At 40.8% G+C, this 6,429-nt stretch overlaps 2 pseudogenes; both read right to left on the bottom strand.

Annotated features, from left to right (window-relative positions):
* Positions 1-223: 223 nt before the first annotated feature.
* LOC139367283 (C-reactive protein-like) lies at positions 224-1,412 on the bottom strand (annotated as a pseudogene).
* A 2,321-nt stretch (positions 1,413-3,733) lies between these two features.
* On the bottom strand, positions 3,734-5,178 carry LOC139367528 (C-reactive protein-like; annotated as a pseudogene).
* Between the last annotated feature and the right edge of the window lie 1,251 nt (positions 5,179-6,429).

A 6,429-nucleotide genomic window follows, 5' to 3' on the forward strand; every position in this document is an offset into this window, starting at 1 on the left:
ATTGAATGTGTGCATGTGTCACTGTCTGTGTCCTCAAATTTGTCTCTCGACCTGTGTGTACCGACATTGTAAACTTTCATTCATATGCTTCCATTGAACCTCATGATGGGTAAAAAAGTAAAAAGTACTCTTATTAGTCCTTTGTCAAATATCTTCTGCATTTTTGACAATTGACTATGTACAATAGTAAAGGAATAACACGTAATGCAAAACCTGTTTGGAATCAAAGCTTGACACGGTAACATGAGATCAACTGATCTGGAGGCTCATGGTTCTCACTCACTTCACTTATCTCCTTGAACACCCCTCCCCCAGTAGTGAACTCCAATGCTTTCCAGTTGAGAATATTTCCTGGAGTAAAGTTTTTCCCTTGCATATACAATTTGATTTGGCAAGGAGAGATGACACTGTCCCAGAAGTGTACATCAGTAACATCCCCCACAAAGGATTGTGATGCTACAAAACTTCCACCATAACTGCCTTGGTTTTGACCTAAGATTATACTTGGTTTTCCATTTATAGGGCCATTTGGCTTAAGAATCTTCGATGCACTTCGTCTCCCATTCGCCCACATCTGGGTGAGACCAGTTTTAGAGTCCCAGGTGCCACAAAAAGATATCCATGCATTTCTATTTTCTGGCAAACCGCTGATAGTAACAGAATTTCCTCTGATATTCAGTTTATACCCACCCTTTGATTGCATACACAGATTGATATCTTTGGAATCAGAGGGGGTTGCTAGAGAAAAAGGGACTGGTCTCGGTGTTCCTCAGTGAAGAACCTCTGACACATGGTCATAGCAGTAACAGGCTTTGAGACGTTGCCAGAGAGTTTTACAAACGAGTCTCTTGTCTCGACTGGGATGATGAACTTTTTCCCTGAGAGATCTGTATGGGTTAAAAATGAGAGAAGGAGAAAAGCTCACCAACAGAAATGTAACAGAAATCAACTTGACCTAGTATGTCTTGATGTCCAGTATGATGAAAATATAGAGCTTTTTTTTTGTTATTTCACCACAGATTAGTTTAACAATATTTGCAATGCAACATGATCGGAAGAGAAGTTGCGGACACTCAGTGACAGCAAATATTTGCACAGTTAAGTCCATGTAGGGCCAGATCTACTACATGGTTAAAATTACAAGTGAAAACTTGAGAGATCATTCACCTTGATGTTCAGCATAACAACCATAGATCAGAAACAGCAGAACCAGCAGCTTCTCCATCCACTTTAGTACACTGTAAAAAGAGAACAAAAGGTACTGAAAGTATGACATCTGCTGCCTGTTAAACCTGCCTTCAAGAACCATTCTGAGTGCTTTGTACACAAAAAAACAGTGCTAAATGTTGCCGATCTGCAAACTATTATATTTTAGTAAAGTCATTCAAATTACCTTTCCATGTCTTCTTGATTAAGCATAGACTTACACAGTAATTATGATAACTTCCCACACCAATCTCGAGGACGTCCTCCAACCTATCAGAGCTCTTGCAGCATGAACTGACATGTTGTCCACCCAATCAAAGGATCAGAAAATGAATCTAGTAATGAATGCAGCTTGCTAGCACTGCACGGCATAAAATGTAGTGAGTAGTTGACTCAAAGAGAGAAAAATAATAATTGAACAATTTTGATCTAATTAATTTACTCAAAAATGAAGGAGAAGCAAGAGAGAAATATATATAGAGATTGTCATTTTTTTTTCTCACTTTCAGTTTCAATTACTTAGCTAGTAAGTAATTGTAAGTATGCAGCTAGCTAGTTTGGCCTACTGAAACACCCTGCTCAAGCAGAGGGATGCTATGTTAGCTAGCTGGCTACGACTATCCATCACAACCCTGAAACTCTTCCAAGTCAAGGTAAGCTTTTGTTTTTACTAATTTATTGCCACCTGGCCCACCGATGTAACTGCTTACTGACTGTACACTAATGTTAATGCATGATTGTAGCGGGTTTACTAGCCCATTAGTTATATTAGCTATGTTGACTAGGACGTTACTTTAGCTAATATGGTGACAACGATGTAGGCTTTGGCTTGGAAAGGTTTTTTAGCCTGGTCACATACAGCTGATGTGTTGTGCATTGAATTCCACAAGCGAAGGGAAGGGGGAGAGGACGAGAGCGCAAAGATGCGAGAACGAGTACAATTTGACTGTGTGTTCACACGTGATCAGGGTTGTATTCATTCCGCCTATTCTGTTGAAAAACATTTCTTAAACGGAAGCAAACTGAACAAAACAGGGATAAACATGAATTTGTCCAATAGAAACTCTCGTCTGTAACTGTTGGACTAATGATTACATCCTATATCAACTAGATGCAGGTAAGAGCGTGCAAGGCGGTATTGAATGTGTGCATGTGTCACTGTCTGTGTCCTCAAATGTATCTCTCAACCTGTGCGTACCGACATTGTAAACTTTCATTCATATGCTTCCATTGAACCTCATGATGGGTATAGGGAAAATGTGTGTATCATGTAGTACCCTAAATCTATTGCTGTTACATTGAACTGGGTGAATGGAATATGAATGACAGTCATCCAATATGCTGTAATAGAAATAAGGCTATGCTCATTTAAGGATCTGCAAGCTGACTAAAGCGTTCGACAGGGATGCTGGCCCATGTTGACTTCAATGATTCCTACAGTTTTGTCAAGCTGGCTGGATGTCCTTTGGGTGGTGGACCTTTCTTGATACACATGGGAAACAGTTGAGCATGAAAAACTCACACACTCAAACATGTGCGCCAGCCGGGCACATGTCTAATGTCTAAATTGTCTCAAGGCAATAATATCCTTCTTTAACCTGTCTCCTCCCCTTCAGCTACACTGATTGAAGTGGATTTAACAGATAACATCAGTAAGAGACCATAGCTTTCACCTGGTCAGTCTATCTATGCCATGGAAAGAGCAGGTGTTCCTAATGTTTTGTACACTCAGTGTACAGTTGCAGGGGTGCAACTTTCACTGGGGACAGTGGGGCTCCACCCACATTCTGAAATTGTCCTGCTCAGTTTAATCAATGGAATGTGATACAAAACAAGGAAACGGTGTGCTTTATGACCATGCAGACGCCACCGAGCGGTCGGGTAGGCTGTTTGGAGTGTTTATCCGACTGGATTCAAAAATGTAAACACTTCTAAAACCAAAGTTGCGCCCCTGAATAGGGGACATGAGGAGTAGGTTACCAATATGGCGGACGGTGGCTTTCGAACAAATTGTCTCATCAAGTTATTTAAAATAAATGACACAAATGATATTATAATTATCTTGATATTTAAGATTACATGTTTGTATGAAATATAATCCTATATTCTTACAATAAGTCTTTTTTTTTAGATCAATTACCAGACTAGGAGTTATAGGCCTATAAGGAGCGGGAGTAGAGAACCTAGACGCAGCTGTTTGGAATCAAAGCTTGACACGGTAACATGAGATCAACTGATCTGCTGGTTTATTCTTGTGGGTTTTTAGTTGCAGGAAAGTGGTTTCAACACGCTGGTGCATGAACTCCAGCGTTAATACAGAGCTGCTTGTGGTTCTGCCTGGTAGTTGCAATTGGCCAGCAAAGTCACTCATCTTCTGTTTACACAACGACCTTGTGCACACAGACACACTGGAAAAATGTCAATAAAGACATCTTGCTTTTTCGGTTTCATTCTCCTTTGAAAATAACACTTCACACTATTTCAGAAGTCATCTGCATACAAACGCTAAATAAAAGACAGATAAACATTTATCAGAAATGATTGAAACTTTATTGCACTATTCTTTTCTATGAATTGAATACTCAGGAACATAAAAATATGGGATATTGATTCGTAACAGAGCTTTTAAAGTGAAAGCTGCTATGAACATACAAATGATGATGACAGTAATCATAATACATTTTAACACATTAGCAATACCTGGTACAAATGTATTGCTCTTGGTTCACTAACAGTTATAGTCACTTATCTCCTTGAACACCCCTCCCCCAGTAGTGAACTCCAATGCTTTCCAGTTGAGAATATTTCCTGGAGTAAAGTTTTTCCCTTGCATATACAATTTGATTTGGCAAGGAGAGATGACACTGTCCCAGAAGTGTACATCAGTAACATCCCCCACAAAGGATTGTGATGCTACAAAACTTCCACCATAACTGCCTTGGTTTTGACCTAAGATTATACTTGGTTTTCCATTTATAGGGCCATTTGGCTTAAGAATCTTCGATGCACTTCGTCTCCCATTCGCCCACATCTGGGTGAGACCAGTTTTAGAGTCCCAGGTGCCACAAAAAGATATCCATGCATTTCTATTTTCTGGCAAACCGCTGATAGTAACAGAATTTCCTCTGATATTCAGTTTATACCCACCCTTTGATTGCATACACAGATTGATATCTTTGGAATCAGAGGGGGTTGCTAGAGAAAAAGGGACTGGTCTCGGTGTTCCTCAGTGAAGAACCTCTGACACATGGTCATAGCAGTAACAGGCTTTGAGACGTTGCCAGAGAGTTTTACAAACGAGTCTCTTGTCTCGACTGGGATGATGAACTTTTTCCCTGAGAGATCTGTATGGGTTAAAAATGAGAGAAGGAGAAAGGCTCACCAACAGAAATGTAACAGAAATCAACTTGACCTAGTATGTCTTGATGTCCAGTATGATGAAAATATAGAGCTTTTTTTTTGTTATTTCACCACAGATTAGTTTAACAATATTTGCAATGCAACATGATCGGAAGAGAAGTTGCGGACACTCAGTGACAGCAAATATTTGCACAGTTAAGTCCATGTAGGGCCAGATCTACTACATGGTTAAAATTACAAGTGAAAACTTGAGAGATCATTCACCTTGATGTTCAGCATAACAACCATAGATCAGAAACAGCAGAACCAGCAGCTTCTCCATCCACTTTAGTACACTGTAAAAAGAGAACAAAAGGTACTGAAAGTATGACATCTGCTGCCTGTTAAACCTGCCTTCAAGAACCATTCTGAGTGCTTTGTACACAAAAAAACAGTGCTAAATGTTGCCGATCTGCAAACTATTATATTTTAGTAAAGTCATTCAAATTACCTTTCCATGTCTTCTTGATTAAGCAAATGTCCAGGATACCAGTTTTACTCGAGCTCTCTTCCGCGTCTTTCTCTTCTACTGTAAAAGTCATAGACTTTTAAAGGGGAAGGGGTGGATCTTTTATGAACCAATGGTGAAGAGCGTCAGATAAATACACTCTCCTCCTCTGGTTGCCATGTTTTACCAGTGAGTGTAAGTGGGTCATTCAAATCAAGGCTGCAGGTCATTCATCTTTGCACACAGTATATTCTCGAGACACAAACTCCGTACCCTCTCTACAGAGAAACAACTAGAACCTATTAGAAGCTTTGTCAATCCCACTGACACAGAAAATGGTGACAGTAGCCTTCTTCAGGGCTATGTCCGAATTACTCTTATTTTACTCTTACTTTTGGTCATGTAGTGTAATTGTATGTGGACACCTGCTCGTCAAATATATCATTCCAAAATCATGGGCATTACTATGGAGTTGGTCCCCCCTTGGCTGCCGTAACAGCCTCCACTCTTCTGGGAAGTCTTTCCAGTAGATGTTTGAACATTGGAAGCAAGTCCCTGCAGGATTCCGCCACAAAAGCATTAGTGAGGTTGAGGTGATGTTGGGTGATTAGGCCTGGCATACAGTCTGCGTTCCAATTAATCTCAAAGGTGTTCGATGGGTTGAGGTCAGGGCTCTATGCAGGCCAGTCAAGTTCTTCCACACCAATCTCGACAAACCATTTCTGTATGGACCTCGCTTCGTGCACGGGGGAATTGTCATGCTGAAACAGGAAAGGGCCTTCCCCAAACTGTTGCCACAAAGTTGGAATCAAAGAATAGTCTAGAATGTAATTGTATGCTGTAGCGTTAAGATTTCCCTCCACTGGAACGAAGGGGCCTAGCCCGAACCATGAAAAACAGCCCCAGACCATTATTCCTCCTACACTAAACTTTACAGTTGGCACTATGCAATCGGGCAGGTAGCGTTCTCCTGGCATCCACTAAACCCTGATTCGTCTGTCGGACTGCCAGATGTTGAAGCGTGATTCCTCACTCCAGAGAACGCATTTCCACTGCTCCAGAATCCAATGGCAGCGATCTTTACTCCACTCCAGCCGACATTTGGCATTGCACATGGTGATCTTAAGCTTGTGTACCTCTGCTCGGCCATGGAAACCCATTTCATGAAGCTCTTCAGTAAGGCCATTTTACTGCCAGTGTTTGTCTATAGAGATTGCATGGCTGTGTCCTCTATTTTATACACCACGGATGTGGCTGAAATAGTAGAATCCACTAATTTGAAGGGGTGTCCACATACACTATATATACAAAATGATCTCTCCTTCCTCCCAAAGTGTGAACTTGTCTACTTCCCTGATTTGAAAGGAAATGACTGG

Source organism: Oncorhynchus clarkii, chromosome 16 (genome assembly GCF_045791955.1).
Source record: "Oncorhynchus clarkii lewisi isolate Uvic-CL-2024 chromosome 16, UVic_Ocla_1.0, whole genome shotgun sequence".
NCBI lineage: Eukaryota > Metazoa > Chordata > Actinopteri > Salmoniformes > Salmonidae > Oncorhynchus > Oncorhynchus clarkii.